Source organism: Palaemon carinicauda, chromosome 16 (genome assembly GCF_036898095.1).
Source record: "Palaemon carinicauda isolate YSFRI2023 chromosome 16, ASM3689809v2, whole genome shotgun sequence".
NCBI classification, from domain to species: domain Eukaryota; kingdom Metazoa; phylum Arthropoda; class Malacostraca; order Decapoda; family Palaemonidae; genus Palaemon; species Palaemon carinicauda.
The window spans coordinates 31,781,726-31,801,725 of NC_090740.1; the positions used below are offsets into that span (position 1 = coordinate 31,781,726).

General features: G+C 35.3%; 1 protein-coding gene across 6 annotated transcripts in view; it reads left to right on the forward strand.

The window, feature by feature from the left end:
* LOC137655717 (rho GTPase-activating protein 18-like) overlaps positions 1 to 20,000 on the forward strand; it is a 451,738-nt gene that overhangs the window by 346,434 nt on the left and 85,304 nt on the right. For 5 of the 6 annotated variants that reach the window (XM_068389727.1, XM_068389726.1, XM_068389731.1 and 2 more), the window contains one exon: positions 3,931 to 4,002. The gene's annotated coding sequence lies outside the window, so the exon portion shown is untranslated. Of the gene's footprint in view, positions 1 to 1,731; positions 1,783 to 3,930; positions 4,003 to 20,000 lie in introns of all 6 variants that reach the window. The other variant, XM_068389729.1, reaches the window with a different exon arrangement.

Sequence of the window (20,000 nt, forward strand, 5' to 3'; positions counted from 1 at the left end):
GAAAATCATCAACAACTGGCCTTTCGGCTCCTTGTACGGACAGTTCCTTTGGTTGCTCTCGAGAACTCACGCCGTCGGGAATGACATCTCGTGTAGGCGACCTGGGCTACTTACGGCATATTGGTGGGACGACCCCTCAAGAATTGTTTGATGGTATACGACCTCTGGCGTGTCTGTTGTTGATTATTATTCCCCTATTCTCACTGGAAGTGATACTAACTGAAAACGTCTCATTTAAATATATATTCCAAATGTAGTTTTAATATAAGATGCTGCGCTGCCGTTGTGTTCAGTAACCTCTGTTACTTTATTTATAATAGAAAATCAATTTTTTATACTATGACGCAATTTTATATATGAAATAAAACTGAAAAGTTATGTACATTTTTTCATTGCATACCCTTCAATGTGTTTTCCTATTTCCATCTTGTATGAGTAAAGAATTATTGAAAATAAGGTCATTAAAAAAAGTCAGTAGATATACAGTACTTGAATAGAAAAAAACAATCCTTTCATATTCATGATGAAAAAGAGTGAAAGGAAACGATAAAAGTGTACTGATTATGCAGAAATATTTTGCACGAACTATAGATATCACACAGGTACTGTTAGCTAGAAATCAATTCGACTTAGGTTAGCAAATATCATCTAAGATTATGTAATTCTTTAAGGAGTGAGAAGTATTGAAGAACATCTGGAACTGGGAGAGAGTTTCAGAATTGGTCCTTTGTATACCTGTTGACAGACAACCGTAAAAGCAATTCTTTCCAATAGAATCGGTACAAGAGAAAGAAAAGCAGAAAAAGGAAAATAGATCTGAATAACAAAGATCGAGAGAGAAAAAATTATAAAAATTACAGTTCCAAAATTATATGTCAAGAAAGCTAATACTCGATTCACCTGATCTTTTCTTGTTACAGGAACGAGGAATTTTAGATTCCACTATTTATGATTATTGTGGGGAAATGCATAGTTGTGTTTAAATGAGCAGATATCTAGCTATCCGAGTGGAAAAGAAGCATAATTTCACTGGGAATATTAAAGGTGGGGCCTCAAGATTTGAAGTCTGAAGGAGAGGGAATAAAAGTAATATGATATTCCTTCCGTAAGAGAAATAAGAAATCTTATTTGTGGAAGAAAAGGCTTTAATACAAGAAAATTTCTTGTATTCTTTATGCTATTTTATCAGATGTTTGTTAAAATAAGATGAAAGCTGAATTGTATTATAAATGTTCCCATAAATGAATAGATTTCTACTTTAACGTTTTGTTAATACAGATATATTGCTATAGCCACAATTTTATGATAGACTGTAGAAACTACTGTACATATTCACTGGAACGAATCTATGCGATAAATAATTAGGCCGTTACTCAGATAAATTTTGTGTTGGATATTTCGATCATTAGATCTTCAATTACTGGAGTTGATTATCATCTCATCTTAGCAGAATGAATATCCTTGCTTTTTTTAATAATAATTGATTTAATTACTAATGGAATTGAATGTACTTGCTTATTCAATAAGACTTCTTTGATATTGAAATAGATCGTCTGTCATCAAGATATTCAATATAAGGCAAGTGAACTGGAAAAGCAGCAAAATGGCTTCAACCTATGATGTCTGAAATTACGAAGTTTGTCTCTAGACCTTTTTCTTACTCAACTGGTTCATCTTGTGAGATTCAAACGCTCATGAATTTTTCTTTTTAGCTCTAAATCATACTTTCAGGGCTTCCAGTGAGATTGGTGACCATGATATTTGTGGTATATCCTGTAAATTGTGAGTAGAGCTTTTCTTTTATTCTTGTTCATTGTGGAAACAATTTTAAATTTGTTTAAACAGTTCACTGTACACATTGTGGTATTTGTGATATAATTATTTTCATTTTATTTCACAATACTGCAGAGTAGAGTTATTTGATATTTCGATTCTCTTCATGTATATCTTCATGAATAAGATCATTTTGAATCATTTGTAAAATAATGTTTCGTAAAGTTGGATGTTACTCAAAAGTTGCTGTGGCTTTCAAGATTGTTCTGAATATCTTGTTTTTGGGAAGAGTGGGTGTTAATGAAATACGTTTTATCATTGCATATTTTATTTCATGCATAAATATAAAAGGTACAAAAATAATCTATTTTATAAAGATAACTTAATGATAGTTTGACTAGATTGTGAAGATACATTAAAACTGCAATTTTGTTACATTTGGAAAACGTATCTAAATGCAAGCGTTTCTGTGAAGAACTTATCTGTGAAAAATATGGCGATAGTTATTAAAACCAAAAATATGACTGGTTTTAGAATATCTAAGGTCTCTTGTGTAGTCCATTGTTGTGTTCTTATCCAACTGAAAAGAGATTCGCCTTCTCCGTCCGCGCTCTCACTGGAATCCACCATCTTGGCATCACCAAGACGGCTCAAGTGAAGAACCAGCTTCGGCTTTCGTCTTTTTAGTTCTTGATACCTCGAACCCCTGAAGAGATTTGGGGAGTTTGGAAGACGAGATTGAAGAACCAGAAGACATGTTGTTGCTTGATGGCTCGAAGTTGACATAGGGATCCATAACTGTGTTGCGTAGAATCTAGGGCTGCTATCACTGATCTCAATTCCTTTCAGTTCGTATGGCTTTTTCCAAAACAAAATGACCAAACTACTTTTTATCTAATCAAAAGAAGGATAATAAACTCACGTTGAAGTACAAACGTCCGTTCTTAAATACATCACTTGACGAATAACTGATTTGTGCCAACTTGGGATTTCTACATTTGGAAAACGTAATTGAAGGCAGTGGTCTCGGCCAAGTAACTCTCGAATGAAACCATGAGGTAGACAGCAATGACGAGTGGAGCCAAGAGGATGCTGGTATCAACGTTCTTATTGAAGAATTCCATGCTGTCTAGGTGAAGCTGTTCAAATTATCTGAATCAAGACTCGGGCTTCAGTTCAGACGAATGTTTAGCTCTATTTTTTGTTAACTTGCAGGAGATAGATTAGTTTCAGCTGCAATGTATATGCTCCGGGAAGCGAAGGAGAACAATCTTTAGTGTTAGAAAGAGCAAGACTAAGTTGGTTATCTTATTTCTTTCAGAAGGTTTGCTCTGAATGATGTGTAGCTATCACAAGCCCCCTCTTATATACCAAAAGCCAGTCGTTATCAGTATGGCTCTTAAGTTGCCGTGTGTGAATTATACTAGAGCCATTTATTTTTAATGCCGATCTTGAAAAAGTTTACGCAGTCAGCAAGCTTACGTAATTGAATATTTTTAAACATTAGGAGTTTTAGCATAATGAAATAAGTCGCACGTCGAGATGCAGAAAAGGAAATATCATCCTTCGATTACTTAGGTTTTTTTTTTTTTTATAGATATAAATACTGTTGTTGATCACGTGGCCATGATGTTAAGGGGTAGATAATTGACAGGACAACTGAATATGGGTACAAAAGTCTCACTTTTTTCGCTTATTGGGTACATTTACAAATAGGCCACCAGAATGAGACATCATTTATCATTTGAAAATCACTTGATTTAATGATAACCTAAACTAAAGATTCATGAACAGTGTCAAGTTCATGGAAAGTTCTGAATTTTATAAATTAGATGTAACAGACAGAATACGCCGATTAATGTAAATTTCTAAAGAGTAAAGTCAAGCCTATTTGATTATTTCATTCATAATACCTTTTTTTTCCTCTGATTTTGGGCGACTTTGTATATTCTGTATAGCAAAAATGCATTTCATGTATTTGAATTATGTTTAGGTCTGATTTTAATCTCAGTTGAATAAAAATCACTGACATTCAGAATTTATGAAATCCTATTGAATAACATAGTTATTACCAATGGAATTCAGTATCAGTCCATTGTCCATTGAATAGCATCTCTTATGTTTGAAATGACTCACGAGACATTTTTTTATTTACAGTTACATGTAAAGGCGTTGTGGTGACCTGTCTGCCATTAAACCCCGAGAGCTGTAGCAGAAACAGAACTTTATGTAAGTATTCAAATAGTTTGTTGAAGAATCTCTCTCTCTCTCTCTCTCTCTCTCTCTCTCTCTCTCTCTCTCTCTCTCTCTCTCTCTCTCTCTCTCTCATATGTAATCAGTAAATAATATTAGTGTTAGAATTTTCTTGAAACCGCGAATAGCTATTGATGCTGTATGAAGCTCTATTCTCAGTAGATTTCTCGTCCAGTGGAGTCAAGAGAAGTTGTTGAAATATTGAATTGGTTTGTAGATTTTTTTTTCTTTATGAAAAACATGGGTAATGTTTTGTTAAAAAAAAAAAATTATGTTTCATTTATTCATTTTCTTTATTCCGTGATGAGAGAGACAATGACAGAAGTGAAGAAACCCTTTTTTTTGGGTAAAAATTGGAACGGTGAATATTATGGGTGGCAGGATATGAGTCAAACTAGGAAACGCGGTGTTACTAAAATCTATATTTGAATCAGGGCTTTTGAATGAAAGAAAGTCGTCAAAGGAGAACCGGGTCAGTCATAAATAGTGAAATAAGATAACAATTAATAATATTAGAATTGTAACAAGAGGTCAAAGGCTAATTAGAACATGCTCATGAAATAATTGGAACCTTGACCAATACATGGGAAATAATATGTGGAGTAAAAAGAATGGAAAAAATAGAACTACATGTGTACAAAAGTGAGAGAAGTTCTTCTTTAGTTGTTTGGAGAAGTAGGTGGATGAAAATAATTTACAATTTTGAAACTTTTCTTTGAAAAACTCAATAATAACTCAGAAATTGCTAGTTAGATGGCCTGAAAGATGCATCGAAACGGAGTGGTATGAAATTCATGAAATTCGAACTGCTTACAGTTTAAAGAGATGTTTTCAAAAGTTTATGTTCAGGAGTCACCTGTGCTTTGTCAGTTAAAATTTACAGTGCTTTCGGCTGATGTTTCTTATATGGAGTTACATTTTCTATGTTGCATTTGTACATAAAAGTTTTAAATGTTTATCCATTTACAAAGTTATTTTGTTAGGGAAGGCTTTGTCATCAGTGTTGCCGATTTTATCTCAACTTTCCTCCAGGCCCTATCTAAATATAGTATGTTATCAGGCTCGTCCTAATTTTAAAACCTGGGAATACAATAAGGATGAAGTAGGGGGAGCATATGGAGATAAGGGACAAGGGTTGTTTATATTACTCTTCAGTCATCGGCATTATTTTTCATGTGAACGTACCCAAAGTGTTTTTTTCTTATCATTGATAAGAAAGGTTTGTTCCGTTGTCCTTATCGCGCAGAAGGTTCTATGGTTGAGACATCTAATTTTAGAGGGAGATAATAAACATAAATAGGGTATGTTGTGTTCACACGTACCCACTTTCTACCCATACTCTCAGATACGGTTGTTACTTAAGAGATTTTCACTTGTATTTAATTGAATCACATGTATTCTTTAGGAATAATGTAGTTTGTTTGTGGATTTATGAGTACGTGAAGAGTATGTACAATTACAGATTGACACAGGTACTGATATTTGTAAGTGTCTGTATTTCGGTTTATTTTTTTCTTGTTTCATTTTAAAGACGTAGATCATTTCACTTAAGACGCGAAGCATGAATACGAGATATTATAACAGTTGCACCTCGTTGAAGCCATTGCTCTTCTATGGTGGCCATAGTCGATTTGACATTTGTACCGTGTATCTTTTTGATGGAAAATTTTATATTTTGAGACACCTGTTTCCTGCAAGGTTTACTGACGAAAAATACAGATATGACTCTTGTATCAATCGGTCAGCGTCTTTAGCATTAGTATGTGATGGGAATTTACTAATGTTTCGTTAGGAAATATAGATTGTTAAAGTTAAAACTTCCTATTGCTCCCGTAAACCTACCTCTTTGAGTGCCTGTCATTTTCTTTTAGTTCTTGAAGATCGTAATATTTCTTGAATATCTTGGTAACTTTCATATATTTGGTTAATTATTTTGGGTAAAGTTTATTTATTAAGTACGTACATTTAAGCGTGGAAAATCTCACGAAGCAATCATAATAAATGCAAGTTAATGGTCTCATCAGAGTGAACTTCATGTAAGACTTTAGAGTCTCTGCACAATCATTTCCTTAGTTATCCAGCTCTCGTTATTTAGAATTTACTTTCAGTTCTACACTCGTATCCCATCACTAGTATCGGTCGACGCTCACTGTACAGTACCATTGGATTTGACAATACGTTCACAAAAAATTTATAAGCTTTGAAAAAACATAGAGATTAGAATAGAAATAACTATGTAAAGAAAATTGAAAGAGCAAGAAAGATTCAGTTGAATAAAAAGAAAATACCACAAAATGAAAGGTACATCAGACGACCATGCCAAAAGATTGGATTAGGTATTGCCAGTTGACGTCTTTTTTATGTAACTCCAATGGAATTTCCTGTGGCCATAAGTAACCCATGCCCCAAGTCCCAACCATTTTCATGAGTGAAGGGTAGAATCCCGGGGAGCCCACATCACTTATTGTTGGTGTCTATGTATTGCGTAACGATGACGTTTACATAAAATTAATAAAACATAAGTATTTTCCTATTACACTTATAACTTTCATATGTATTTGAAATTTGTGTTAGCATTTTTGTAAACAATAAGTAGACAAGTACAAAACGCTGCAAAACGTAAATCTGTGCAATGTAAGGAATGACTCATGAATAGGTTTCAGCTTATTTGAGGTGTGTGTTTTTCCTTTATTGTATGCTTAGTATATTTATTTTGCTTGGATTGCCTGTTAAATATGCCGGTAAACGGAGAAGATGTCAAAGAAAATTAAAACAGTTGATGTAACCTGGGGGATTCAAACAGTATATTATAGATAAATTATTCATCCCATCGATTAAATTTTTTAACAAAAGCTACACAAGTTTCCTAAAAATAGGGTCTGTACCATACTTTTATCATTTGGGTACAAAACGATTGTTCCATCATATCGCACACTATATATAGAAACTTAAACTATAGATTACCGTGTGCCAAGGCACCAGAAAGCCATTGTAAAGGCCATACACTTCGGGTACGTTTTCACTCGTAATCTATCCCTCCTTGTTACCTTATAATCCCCCTCCCTTCCCCACTTGTCTGTGGTTTGTGTTCATCCTACAGAACCGCGAGGACTAATTCGAATTGACATAAGATCTCGACCTCCAAATATTATCTGTTATATAAATCTATTGCAATTTTTTTTTTTTTTTTTTTTTTTTTTGAGCATTATTCTTCACAGTCGTCCTTTCCTTCGAGTTTTAAAAGTTATCTGATCTCTAGCCTACGTAGAAGCGTGTTCGCCATTACCCAAGACATATATCTATTTTCCCTTGGGGTTTTGAAGTACTTTTGGACATAGTTTGATAGTGTTTGTTTCTCGTGTGTAAGCGAATGAAAAATGACCTTCGAAACTGGTTTGCTTCAGATGATCAATTGATAGTAAGTCAGCAGGTCAGTTATTCTTCTTCAGATTGTCTGGACTGGGGTCATGCATTTTTAGCAAAATATCCATTAATAATTCTAAAAGGCAGAAGTGGAAGAAAAATTTATGACTGAATTTCGAAGTATCCAATCACTTGTCTGTGATTAACTTGGTGAAATATTGGTTATATCCTATTAACCAAATAACAAAACTAGTCTAAATTATTATCTTTCTTATATTGTTCTAGGAATTTTGGTTTTGATAAATTGAATCATATTCGTTACACATTGAGGTATTTCCAGATACGAGAGAGAGAGAGAGAGAGAGAGAGAGAGAGAGAGAGAGAGAGAGAGAGAGAGAGAGAGAGAGAGAGAGAGAGAGAGAGAGAGAGACCTCTTATCTGCTGGCCACATATCAAGGGTAGAGGGAACGACTTATCAACTTCATCTGTTGCCATAGACTGATAAAATCTCCCCTTACAACAACCTGTAAGATATCAGACCTTGATTACCCGTTTTCCCTGTTCGTGACCTTTGATAACCCGAGTGTAGTCATCATTGAGTGCCGTGTGTTTTATTACCAATTACGAGAGAACTGATGCCCCATATATAGATCCCGGTGGTCTTGAGAGTTGAATCATCATGCACTTGTATACAAAATGAACTCTATAGGCATCCTGTAGGGTACACTGATATAAGAGATTTTCAAGGTTATTTTGGGAACGATCGAAATGAGTGGCTTACTTGTCAACAATACTTAGTTTACTTAGTTGGTGTTTGATATCAAAGCTTGGCTAATTTCATATTTATCTCCACGCTTGCGAATTTATATTTTTATGTAGTTGCGTTTGTTGTTTGATTTTCCCTACAGCAAATGCCATTTTCTTGACAAAACCCACACTCACAAACATCTGCAATTATATATATATGTATATATATATATATATATATATATATATATATATATATATATATATATATATATGTGGGTGTGTGTGTGTGTATATATATATATATATTATGTATATATATATATACACAGTATATATATATATATATATATATATATATATATATATATATATATGTATATATATGTATGTATGTATATATATATATATATATATATATATATATATATATATATATATATATATATATATATATATAGACACATGAGTATATGTATATGTGTATAGATGAATATTTGTGTATATGACTGTTTGTATTAGAAAGTTTCTAATTCTTTTATGTGATCATATCTGATAAAGGTTAATGTTTTAATACCCGTGATAAAATAAAATCTTGCGTCAATGCCAGTTAATGTAGGATTCTTGGATTAAAAATGCGACATAGAAATTGACCTTAGGTATTTGAGTATTAAGGGAATGTCGACGTTGATATATATAGTTCTTTATTTCATAAACTAATTATCAACTCTGGGATTAATAGGCAGTATAAAAGTATTTTTATCTATTTGTGAAATTTTTTATATTGCAAAATATTGTTATAAGATTCTTTTCTTTTTGTGAGCTGGTGTTGTCATTGCACCCTCATTTTAGGTGCCACGTGTAATTTTAATTGAAAAAAAAATGAAGGTTTCTCAGTAGCTAATCAAATACGGAAGTATTTAAGAAAAGATACTTCCAAAGTACTTTACATCAGGTTGAAAAAGATGTGGGGGGTGGGGGGGGGGGGGCATGTTTTGAAAGCAAAGGTCAAGAAAGCAGATTGAAAAAGTGTGATCCAATGTACTCTGCTCAGATAAAAAAATCCACTTGTTGTAACATAGAGACAGAGGGAAAAAAAGCGCTTTCAGATAATATGTTTTGAATGATTTCACCCCCTCAAGATGAGAATTAACTTGTCAAGGGCCTCTCGTTTTGATGGCATACAATTGTTAGAAAAATATGCTTTTATATAAGCAAAAACAATTCTAAACCACGCTTTACATTACTCTTACTAATACTTAATTTAACAAGCCTTTCCCTACCATGGTTACCTAGCGAACTACCATCAATTTTCTCTCACCCGCCTTCCTATCGGCCTAACAAGAAAATTATGACGGAGATACACACTCACGTCTGTTTTCTTCTCTTTGTGTCTCTTCATCTCCCCACCCTAGATGTTGCTCGCAAAGTTAATAACTAGGTACATAATTTTCTGCTTTGGTGAAGTTAAATGAATGCTCCCACCTGTTCCCCATCGTGCGGTCCAAGCCTCGAACGCGGCACCTCAATCTTGGCAACCGCCGAGTGCATTAACAAAAACTCCGAGAGAGAGAGAGAGAGAGAGAGAGAGAGAGAGAGAGAGAGAGAGAGAGAGAGAGAATCTACACAATTTCTCTGTCACATGGTCGGTGCCATTGTGGTGATCAACGGAAATACGGGCGCTCAGACCCTTTGAGTAACTGCATTTAGGCAGCAAGGGGCGTTGGGTATGAACCCAGTCATCTTTGTTTGACCTTGGCTTATTTCTTAGTTTTTATTCTCCAGCGAACCCACAGATTCTGTAGAGATTTCTGTTTTTTGTTAATGTTTTTCATTTGCAGAATGTGAGGGAGAGGGTGATAAGAGATGTTTATTGTAATATTTGTACTTTTATCCTGTTCCTGATATAAAGATAATACATTTAGTTTTCTGTCTCTGAGTAGCCTACTGCCTCTACATGATCAATATTTTAGTCGAGAGTTTCTACTTGAAAGGTCTGCTATTTCTTTTTTCTACATTTAATTATTTTACCAATGAATCTTCGGACATTTTTAGTTAACGATACAAAAGGTCTTAAGTCGCAGATTTCTTGCATGGTATGTCACATCCGCTTGATCCCATCTCGGATTTAGCTGCCCTTATAATTTTTCTTATGAAGGAAGAAAGAAGTGGGTTATACGGGATATTTTTATTCAAGATTGTGGTATACGTTCACTGTTTTCTTGGAATAGAGATCTTAAAGCAAATTATATGTGGATATAGCAATCCTATTGCTAAGCATGTTTGCATATAAGGTCTCCTCTGCCTAGTGAAGTTGTTTTTGTTGTTCCTGTAAAATTACAGAAGGAAGAACAAATTATGCATTGTAATTTTGAGACTGAAAATTTTCAATGATTTTATTACTTAGAAATATGAAAAATTTCAAATGAAAAACAAAGATAAAGATGTAAACAAACCAAACGGAACGAGGGGCAGCTGACAGCTAAGTCGAAGTAAGTAAATTTAACATGCCTCGGCTCTGTACTTATTCAATTCTGTTTCATTTCGTTTGTTCTTATCCAGAGGAGCTGACTTTGATCATGGTTGCTAAGTTAAATAGCATATTTTTGTGCGATTACAGCTTTTCGTAAATTATTTTGTAGAGACAAATGAGAGAATTATGGATATGTGAATTGTGTTGATAGATATCCATACGTGATGGTTAAAATAGCATGACAATAAAATTAAAATATAGCGAGAGAGAGAGAGAGAGAGAGAGAGAGAGAGAGAGAGAGAGAGAGAGAGAGAGAGAGAGAGAGAGATGTTGGGCTAGCCGGCATATGCCAGCAGGCCGGCGTCTGCCGGGCCTGCCGGCAACTGCCGGCTATTATAATCAAAATTATGGATGGAAGGCATAGGCCAGCTGCCGACAAGCTACTCAGTTGCCGGTAGACGGGCCTAGAAAAACCCTACTAACGGCCATCGATCAACGATGTCCAAGGCAGGGGTGTAACTAGGTGAGAATGGGCCCGTGGCATTCTCATACAGTGGGCCCCCATTACCTCAAAAAAAAAGAAAAAAAATATATAAATAAATAAATAAATATATATATATATATATATATATATATATATATATATATATATATATATATATATATATATATATTATGGGAGAGAGAGTAGAGAGATTGATTTGATATATCATAGAACTGGTAGGCATAAGAAATTGAAATATAATATGCAGGCATTGAAATATAATTACTAATTGTTAATACATACATAGCTTAGAAAAAAAAAACTTCTAAATTATATATTCTCAATAATGAATCAGATGAATACCCTTATGTAGGCCTATGCGGCCATTACATTATTACATAATTACGATACCTATGAAATGAAAATAAACTCAACTTGGTCCAAAACATTTATACCATCATTAAATAAACAAATATACATTGTACCTTCTAGAATTCTTTCTTCCTTGCTTTCATCTCTGTAAATCTGTCAATGACTTTACTTAAGTTCAATTTACGCACAGTTCCTTGTTCAATTGATAGAAGAGCTAGTCCTTCTAATCTTTCCTGTGCCATTGTACTTCGCAAATAGTTTTTAACAAGCTTTAGTTTGGAGAATGAACGCTCTGCACTTACAGTTGTGACTAGAATAGTTAAAAACAATAGCATTGCAGTGCAAACCTCAGGGAAACTGGCTGAAATAGAATGATTTTCTATGATTAACATATTAGCAAGGTCCTTATTACAAGAAATTTTGCTTATTTCTCCCTTCAGAACAGATCTCATGCTGAGAATTTCCTGCGTGAATGTTTCTGACACATAGTTGTGGAATTTTTTCACAAAACAGCTTTTTCCTACAGCTCTGAGTCAGATAAATTTTGCAATGAGATTGGTTCCAACACTGAGAATGATGAGACAACTTCATGCAAGCCAGTAAAACGGAAGTTCAACTAAGTTGTGATGATGTCCAGAGTACGATAGTAAACAGTTACTCTACACAAACTCTCTGGATCTTCTAATCTTTGGTCTTCACAAAGCTCTCCAAAATGTCTTTTTACGGTACGAAGTCTCTTTTTCTCAAATTCTGGTCTGATTGACCACTTCTGGGCTATATCTGTTGCTTCTTTCTTTACATCCTCAAACTGATTTCTTAATCTGCACATCTCATCCATGCATACCTTTAAGAGGTCTGCTGCCTTAGCAAGATCAACTGCTTATGATTGCAACATTTTTTATACTAAATTTATTGACTGTAAGATTTTGGACTGAAACGTCAAAAGGAATACAAAATTAGAATTTTCAAGACATTTCTTCAGTGCAGTGGCTTCATTGCGTTCGTCTGCCTTAGAGCTGCATAATATTATTGGTGCTAGAGCTTTCTGCACATCACAGAATCGAACTTTGAGAGCAAATACCGCATCATAACGTCCAGCACTTTGTGAGTGCCAGATTCAGAAATTAAGCTAGATGATATGTCCCATCTCTTGATACTCAATCCAAAAAAAACACATAGACTCTTTGAACAATATCATAAAACTGTGCCATTTCTGTCACATCCTTGACAGCATCATTAATCACCAAATTTAAATTATGTGCAGCACAATGAACATAAACTGCACTGGGTTCAACATCAATTATTTTTTTTTTTTTTTGCACACCTTTGTATATCCCCTTCATGTTACTAGCTCCATCATATCTTTGGCCACGACACCTTGAAATAGAAAATCCTCTTTGTTTAATTATTTGCAAAATTTGTTCTGATAGTGCAGCTCCACTTTGACCCTCAACCTTATGAAACCCTAAAAAAGACTCATTAATTTGTAGGGCTTTTGGCTTTCCATTATCACCATATTCTATGCTACAGTAACGGTATATTTCACACATCTGATCAATTTTGGAAATATCCTGTGTTGTATCTAACATTATGCTATAAAATGGAGCTGCTTTAATGGCATAAGTAAGTTCTTTTCAGTTTCCTTTGAAAGCAACTGAATGAGTTAATTTTGTATCATTGGGCTCATATACTTTGTTTTACCTTCAGGTTTACTTATTAATTCTGAAAGAACTGGATCATATTTAGAAAGCAACTCAATGATGCAAATGAAATTTCCACGTTTCCTTTCATCCGCATCATAATCACCTTCATCTTCTGCTTGTATTCCTTCTTTTGTGTCCACGAAATGGCAAATTGCACATCGCTAATGCAAGAGTTACATTTAATAATCTGTTCAAAACCTGACGCCAGTATTTTTTCTCCTTTTGAAGATTACCTTCAAATGCTTCACTCAAAGTTCCATGCAAGCGCCATTGTTCATACACTAGGCATGAATTTCATTGAATTTGGGATTATTCGTGCCTCTTCATACCCCCACCTATGTGTTTCCAGTCACAATAGCCATTAATCCAAGTATCTTGAAATCTACTCGCTCCTCGATTAGCAAACAACCAACATGTCTCACAATAAGCCTTATCAAGAACAACTGAATAGCATAACCACGACCTCTCAATTTTCACACCTGATTTGGGCACTGCATGATAATATTTTTCAGAGAAAGAGCGACCTTCTGCATCCTTTTTGAAAGGGCTATTCGGCTTGCAATGTCCATTTGTAATGATAAATCGTTTTGTTTGGTCCTTCAAGTTTTGTTCCATAAAATGTCCTCGGTCTGTAGGCAACAACGATGTCATTGTGTCAAATGAGAGCTCAGGCGCATGGTCTTTTCAGGTACTAGGTTTACACTCACCTTCACAAGTATTACCTAATATAGTGTCGGAAACTGGGTCAGAATCAGGCTTGCCAACTTCGTCTATTTTTTTTTTTTTTTTTTTTCACCTGTATCAGTTGCTGTGTTTGTTTCAACTAAACTAGTACTATAATAGTAGTAAGCATTTCCACACTAGTGACACTACTATTAGTATTTTCTCCAATAGCTTCACAGCTGTCATTGTCCTTTGCATTTTCGTTAATCACTTCTACTGTTGGGGAAATGAAACCACTAATTTTTGGAAGCTTTGATGCCTTAATTTCTTTTTTTTTTTTCTACTTTTTCCGCTTTTCACTACCACTAACATGTTTTTTGGGAGGCGTGATATATCCGATTCACCGTAAATAAAAACTATTATTAATTGAGAAAACTATACTCTGTTATCATCTGATATACAAAAATTCTATTGTTTTTTTTTTTTTTTTTTTTTTTTTTTTTACATTGCATGGAACCAGTGGTTATTCAGCAACGGGAAAAACGGCTTTACATAACTTCCAAACCACGTCGAGAGTGAACTTTTATCACCAGAAATACACATCTCTCACTCCTCAGTGGAATGGCCGAGAATCGAATCTGCGACCCCCGAGGTGGGACGCAAACACTATATCGAGCACGCCACTGAGGCGCTATAAAAAAATTTCAATTGATATCATTGTAAAGATATTAATTACATCTTTCTTCAATGCATTGTTCTTTCTATTACATTATTTGTATTGTGAGTCAAATATTAAAATCAAGTTCACAATTCGTAATCAACATAATCTTTCGTAAGGTGTGAGATAACTATCAGTTTTAGTCCACTTATAAAAGAATACAATGTAAAACAATCACGAAACGGTCACAGGCGGTGACAACTGACAAGCTCTGGTAACTGGTGTACACGGAGGCCAGGACTTAGACAGGAACATAATGCGCTCAAGCCAAGATCTCATACGGACCTGTAGTGTACGAACAGTAATACTCTCTATGACCTCCTAACCCATAACCCATAAAGGCCATCATATACATTAACAATATGTGATGTCTTCTCAGTTTCTGTTAATAATCATTTACCAGTATTATATTGAGAATTTGAAATAATTTTTCTTTCTAAACCACTAAAATATAACAGTAAGCAGTAGCATATTTTTTTTTTCTGCTTCTCCTTTTTACGGCCATGGACCCATATCCCTTGGGTCCCTTGGCTCCCTTTCTGTGACTCTACGTCCATGGGCCCCTTTAATCATTATAGGCCCTGGGCCCGTGGCATTTTGCCACCTCTGTCACCCTATTGTTATGCCTCTGGTCCAAGGTAAGGGATGACAGCGAACTGTTAGCCTAACCATCCAAAATTGCCGGCAGTAGCCCATGATTGACAGTAAAAGAGAAAGATGAGGATAGAAGACGGTAAAGGATCAGCTATGTCGTCTACATCCTGAAAGAGTGTGCCAGTGGAAGAGGGAAATAAATTCGGGCTTCCACTCAACCATATCCCATCTTAAGGCATATGGAAGGCAGTCCAAGGGAGGACTCTAAGGTACACTCAAAGATATGAGGTTATCTGTCAGCAGCCTGACTAGCCGCAGACAGAAAAACTTATGCCAGGTCTACAGACGTCCACAGGAGCATAAGTAGAACCACGGCCATATGGGTGTTGGTTCATTCAACACGAAAGAGATAGCGGGGAATGGGTGAATAGTCCGTAAGTAAAGTAATACCCTAGGGCATTACCTAACCTGAAGGATTCTGTCCTCATAGTAACTCAAATAGGGGAAGTCAATTCCCCAGGTTGGGTTAGGCAATGAGAGAACGTCCGAAAACGAACTCAAAGAGGACAGAATCTTGTACCAGGGATCAAAACAGGGAAGAATCCTATCTTCCAATTAAGAACCCCTAATACAGGACTGTCTGCTAGACCCATAAAGAGGAAATTGTAAAACAATAACCTCTACAAGATCTAGGGAGGCTAGCCCCCTGAACAGCAACTAGCCCTACTGGAATACCGACAAGCTAACTCAGTTGCCGGTATAATTCCAGGTAGCCAGATGCCTAACACAGACTTACTCTGATGTCCCATCCCCAACTCTAAACTCAATGCTGACAAGCTACTCAGTTGCCAGCTCAGAGAAAAGGAGAAAGAAACGAAACGCCCCAGAAAATTTACCCAACCACAGGTTACAGTAAATTAACTGAGGATAGCCTACGCTAATCAGAGGGAAAGGGAATTACTCTTAGATCTCATAGAGATAGTATTGACTTAAAGGGGTATATGAGATATCTATCTCCCCCCAAAAGACAATACAAGAGTAATGGGGACATATAAAGTATACTAAAGCACTAAAGCTATTAAGCTAAAGAGCATAGAGAAACGTTCTACGTAACTCTAGTATACTAGTATGGAAGAGGAAAATAAACAGTAATATCTTAATTGTATAAAATATTGCCTGAGCTTCAGTAAAACTTTACCAGGAAGGTTATATCATGCATGAGGTGTGATGGTGCCTAGGCTAGAAGCCTAGCACTCGTGAGGCTCGAATTAATAGCCAAATTCACGACAGCAATGACATAATATAAAAATCCCTAGCTAAAATACTAAATAGCTAAAGTTATTAAAGCAAATAAGCCGGGAATATCGTTCTTGCTAACTAAATGAACAAAAGAACGATCGCGTTCATGACGCCATCCGGCTGGCAACAGCTCTTGTTACGTTAATTACGATATCAATCGAAAAGCAAAACTGGCAAGAGTTTACATTTACACAATTAAAAGATATTACTTAACTTTCCAGATGCTGATGAAGCAGGGGAATCCATCACAGCGATGAAAAAGCTTCGAAAATAGCGAGATAACACAGGAAAAATACTGGCCACCAAAGCTACAAACGAAAGAATGGTTTGGTGGCGCCGTGCGGTGGCGATTGGCCGAACTATTTACAGTACATTAGGAGAGTCGAGTTGTTTACCTCTTTAACGACTCTCCTATTTTTCTTGCAACTTTCCCTCTCGAAGTGAAAGGCTATTCGGGGTGTAAATAGCTATGAGATGTGTCAAGATACGTCCTTACGCGATATCCCTTGGAGAAATTTAAGGGATACTCGCTCCAGGAGTTAGAATTCTGGGTACCTTCGGTAAATTCTCTGGGATATATCACTGTAGTCACATATAACTTAGGAAGCTACTAATGAAAGAACTTCCATCAGCACGACATGGCCTGAGCCCCCCCCCCCATATATATATATATATATATATATATATATATATATATATATATATATATATATATATATATATATATATATATATATATATATATATCACCAATCCGCAGTTAGCCAACGTGGTGATGAAAACTGGCCAAACCCCAAACATGAATAACGATATGTCTGAGACCTTTGCCCTGCATTCGGCTAGAAACGGCTGCATTTGTTGTTATTGTTGTTGATAAGAGTGTATTTTCTTGCGTATGTGTGCTGCACGCGGACCAAACTTACTGGAATACGCGATGTACCAGTTTCGCATTGTGTATTTTAGTAGACCCTCTACTGGTCCTGGTTCATATATATATATATATATATATATATATATATATATATATATATATATATATATATATATATATATATATATATATATGTATGTATGTATATGTATGTATATATATATATATATATATATATATATATATATATATATGTATATACATATATATATATATATATATATATATATATATATATATATATATATATATATATGTATATATATATATATATATATATATATATATATATATATATATATATATATATATATATATATACATATTCATACACATTCAGTATATCACTCACTAAGACTCGTAATTTTAATCATTATAAATATCAACCACATTGGCATTTAAGATCGAATTCTACCTCTGGGAATATTCTGTATATTCACTGGAAAATAACATATGATAACAGCTTCTGGATGGGCAGAGATTCCAACCTATGCGTCTTAGCCGAAATTATGCCTGGGGGGCTCTACCAATTGAGCTATCAAGAGAGATAAAATGTTACAATTCCACCATACATATTCCTCTCAAATTCAGGAATCTGTTCTTAGACTTGAAGTAAACCTATGTCCACCATGATAACTGATTTGCTGAGTTTGCAACACGTGGTTGTTTATGATGAATATATACCACTAACACTCGTGATTTTAGTCAATGTAAATATCAACCATAATGGCATTTAATATCGAATTCAACCGCTCCTGGCTGATACACACACACACACACACACACATATATATATATATATATAGAGAGAGAGAGAGAGAGAGAGAGAGAGAGAGAGAGAGAGAGAGAGAGAGAGAGAGGAGAGGAGAGGAGAGGAGAGAGAGAGAGAGAGAGAGAGAGAGAGAGAGAGAGAGAGAGAGAGAGAGAGAGAGAGAGATTTCTACCCACCGTGGATCAAGCCCTTGTCTCTTCAAAAGAAAGAAATCGGAACGTGGGTACTAAGCGCATTAAGATTTTAGGATTTAAGGAAAGCCTCAGAAGTCCTGGTGGCGGCCAAACTACACATTCAGCAACTTTCCCACTAACGGAGTACCAGTGATGCCCAAGGATGGCCACAACTTCCTCAGGAACAGGTCGACGTCATCAACGTAGTAATTCAACGCATATTTTGCCCTTTCCATAATGACACTCTTATTTTTATTGTAATTATGAATGCTCTTGATACTTTTAATTGTATATGTAGGGAGTTCACTGTCTTACTTACCAGCGAGTTTTACCAAGCTTCCCGACCCACCAGATGACCCAATTGCTAGCATTTAGTTCGAATATTCCCTAATGAGACAACATATGATGAAAATCAACATAATATCGTGTTCAAATTGGAATAAATTTCTACTTCACACTGAAATCGAACCATAGTCTCTTTAAATGTAAGGCAAGATATCTATCAAATATACCACTACAGGCTCTAAATGAAGTCGGTTTCAAAGTGCTAACTGTATTTAAGGATTTCCCAGTTGAGACCACTGTCTCACATAACACTGTGTTATACAACTTCCCCATCCACTAATCAACTTCTGAAATGCATTCATCACTTTGGTTCCGATTTCTTTTAAAGCCTCTGATGGCATGATTGAGAGGCTTTCTTTCTTTGCAGAGACTACTGTAGGGTTCGATTCTAATGCAAGGTAGAAAATTATTTCTATTTCAACACAGTATTGTGTGGGTTTTCATTATATACTGACCCATTAGGGCTAATTTAAATTAAATGTCATCATTTGAGTCACCTGGTGGGTTGGGAAACCGAGGGAATCCACGGACCTGCCTCTGAAGGGGTGGGGACAAATAGGACAGTTACGGATGGCGAAAGCAGAAATCTATTTTCAAAGTTTGGATGTAAAGGAAAAGAATTAGTCCAGAACGAAACCAATTTACACGTATTCCAACAACAATTGGATTTGTCCACAGAATTTATAAAAGATCTAACTCCCCAATCCCGATACATGTTTTTTCGTGTGAACATTAAGAAGAATGTGTGAATGCAGATTTGCAAATGGTTTTTAGAGAAGTTAGTACTATGATGATGTTATTCTCTTTGCATCAATTCCATCTCTTGAATGTAGATCTAGGGTTGTTGAATCCTTTCGTAGAGATCTAGCTAGTATTAGTGCATGGTACAAATTATGGGGTCTGAAGTTGAATCCTAACAAAACTCAATGTATGATTGTAAGTAGGTCAAGAAGAGTGGCTCCTCAATATCCAGATCTCAGCATTGATAATGTTTCTTTAACTTTGTATGACTCTTTTAAAATTTAGGTGTGATTCTCGACAGCAAATATAGTTTTGAGAAACACATTAGGTCTGTCTTCTTCAGTTGCACAAAAAAATTGGCTTATTGAGAAAGTCTTTTAAGATTTTCGGTGATTATCTGAAGAAGTGTTTTAATTCTTTCATTCTACCTTGTTTGAGTAGTGTTCTCCTGTGTGGACTTCAGCTGCTGATTCTCATCTTAATTTGTTGGACAGGACATTACGGTCTATTAAATCTCTTATTCCTGATCTAGATATTAATCTTTGGCACCCTCGTTCAAGTAGTTCATCATGCATGCTGCATCAGACTTTTTTTTA